At 41.5% G+C, this 2,669-nt stretch overlaps 1 protein-coding gene and 1 pseudogene across 1 annotated transcript in view; one reads left to right on the top strand and one right to left on the bottom strand.

The window, feature by feature from the left end:
- Positions 1-2,669, bottom strand: part of MLLT10 (myeloid/lymphoid or mixed-lineage leukemia (trithorax homolog, Drosophila); translocated to, 10) — a 229,025-nt gene that overhangs the window by 149,101 nt on the left and 77,255 nt on the right. The window lies entirely within an intron of this gene.
- Positions 1,699-2,455, top strand: LOC105810158 (annotated as a pseudogene).

Here is a 2,669-nt window from a genome sequence, read left to right as displayed (position 1 = left end):
AGCTAGGATTACAGGCGTGAGCCACCGCGCCCGGCCCCTGTTAGGTTTTATAATTCTTCTTAGTTTTCTGTCAAATAGTGTCTATCAATGGCTTCCAATTCATTTTTAAATTTCTTATCGAATGTAATTGTAAGTAAACCATAATCACATCTTGCCTGGCCCCCTCAACAATATATATTTTTGTCAATGACAGGTAAATCTGAAAATCATTCACAAGCAATTTCTATATAGGTTTGCCTAGAGCATGTGCTCAGTGAGTAAAATGACAGATTGAATTGCTTCTATAATTTAAAAATTATTTCTTTCTCTACATCTCTTCGCATCCCCCAGGCCACACAGCTGATTTCAAGTACAGTCATGCAACGTATAACTACATTTCAGCCAACAACAAACTGCATATACAACAGTGGTCCCACAAGATTATAACACCGTATTTTTCTGTACCTTTTCTATGTTTAGGTATGTTTAGAAACACAAATACCATTGTGTTACACTGTCTACGATATTCGGTATTGTAACATGCTGTACAGGTTTGCAGCCTAGGAGCAACAGGCTATACCATACAGCCTAGGTGTGCAGTAGGCCACACCATCTAGGTTTATGCAAGTACACTCCATGATGTTGGTACGATGACGCAACTGCTCAAAGATGCATTTCTAAGAATGTATCCTCATCGTTAAACGGAGCATGTCTACGTAAAATGTCCTAAAGATCCAGCTCCACTTGTCTTTTTTATAGTTGATCTGGTCTCACGCCCTTCCAATCTAGTCACCACTACACTGTCAAAGCAATTTTTCTAAAATTGAAATTTCACATTATTCCCAGAGTTCAATGACTCACCACAATGAGTATGAGAAAAAAAGAAAGAAACAAACAAAAAGGAAAGAAAAGGAAAAAAGAAAAAAGAGAGGAAAAGGGGAAAGAAAGGCAAAGGGAGGAAAAACTTGCCAATACTATCAGCCTCACCTCTCAGAAGGCTCACCACTCACATCTCACAGTTCAATTTTGTACCATTTTTAATTTCCCAACATACCTGTATCTTTATCATTTACTTCTCCCTTTACCAATAATATCCTACTTTTCACAAACCATGCTATGTTAAAACACTTACTTACCTTTAATGACTGAGACCTATGTAGCAGATAAGATTGAAAAAAAATTAATAGCTGAATTCAGAAACTCCTAATCCTGATTGCCAGGAAAAGAAAAATACCCTAAAACTTGGAATATATTTTCAAGCATGATAAATGAGTATTAGATATTAAAGAATGGTGTCATCAATACTGTACCTCAGGTATATTGTGGGGTTTTGTGAATTAACCTGGAATTACAATTAACCTTTTTATAGGATATTGCATTTTAGGTTCCAAAATAACTTAAAAATCAATTTTGGAGCACAATTTAGTCTGAATTTTTTTTTAAATGCACATCAGATTTAGGCTGTAACAAAGATGGCATTTCAAATCAGTGAGAATAGATGAACTATTCAATAAACGGTGGTGGGACAAATAGCAGCATATTAGCATCTAGGAAAAATAAAAGTTGGATCCATACCTCCCCACTGTCTTCCATGGATACATTCCAAATGCATCAAAGGATAAACTGCAGAGGAGGAGGTGGTAACTGAGCTACATGCCTGCTGCCCAAAATCCACACCCCTAATACTGTACAGGCACTGAGTCTGCCCTGGCAGGAATGATGGTGAAGTACTTCCTGGGCCAGAGCATGCTCTGAAGTTCCTGAAACCCTGGGTTCCTGCCTTCTGGCAGCGGTACCTGAATCCCTACAGCAAACATGTCTTGAAGGAAGACACAGTACACCAGGAGGTGAACGCTGAGCAGAAGCCACTGTCCTGGTGACTCCTTACCAAGACCAACATGATGCCATGCTGGGCCAAATGACTGTTTCTCGCCAATGTTGCTCACTCAGTGTATATCCCAGAGGACTCTACTGTGGACCCACGGAATCAGATCATGACCACCTTCACCTGGAACATCGACCACCCTGCCAATGGTAGTGAAGGAACAATGTGTGAACTCAGAGGATAATGGCTACGGCTTGACCAAAATCCACTGGAATGTCAGCGTCTCCTCTAGCTAATCTGGCATCTCCAGAGCTGTCCAGGGATTTGGTCTCACTCAGTTCAAAAGCAACGTGACCAAGACTGACAGGTTTTGTTTACATCTTGACCAAGCTGCAAGGTGAGGCCCTTTCCAAAACACTTATTGAGTCAGCCAAAGAAGCCAAGAAGGTGGCAAACGAGATGGCACTGACTACTACAGAAAAGGCCAATGACCTTGCCAACAAAGCAGTCACCAAGAAGCAGCAGCAGCAAGTTTGTGTAGCCAGTCCAGGCCCTGGTGCAGCTTCCCAGCACCCTGCCCACCACCACTACAGCACTCTAGACAACCTGGCTCAATCCCTCTGCCCTCTCCCCATTGTACTTTATTATTAAAAATCAACTTCCAGCCCTATCTACTGTCTGGGCGGAGGGTTGGGGGTGGATGTCCTGTATTGCATCTACAGTATAGTTGGCATGTTATCCATGTTAACCGTGCCTGCTTATTCCCCCACTGAGCAGCTGAGAACAGAGGTGCAAAGAAGTGTGGTAACTCGCCCAGGATCACAGACAGTGTGCAGATTAAGTGGTTAAAAAAAAAAAAAAAAAA

The sequence above is a fragment of the Propithecus coquereli genome, unplaced genomic scaffold (genome assembly GCF_000956105.1).
Source record: "Propithecus coquereli isolate 6110/MARCELLA unplaced genomic scaffold, Pcoq_1.0 Scaffold103, whole genome shotgun sequence".
Classification (NCBI taxonomy): Eukaryota; Metazoa; Chordata; class Mammalia; order Primates; family Indriidae; genus Propithecus; species Propithecus coquereli.
This window is presented reverse-complemented; position numbering and strand designations above follow the sequence as displayed.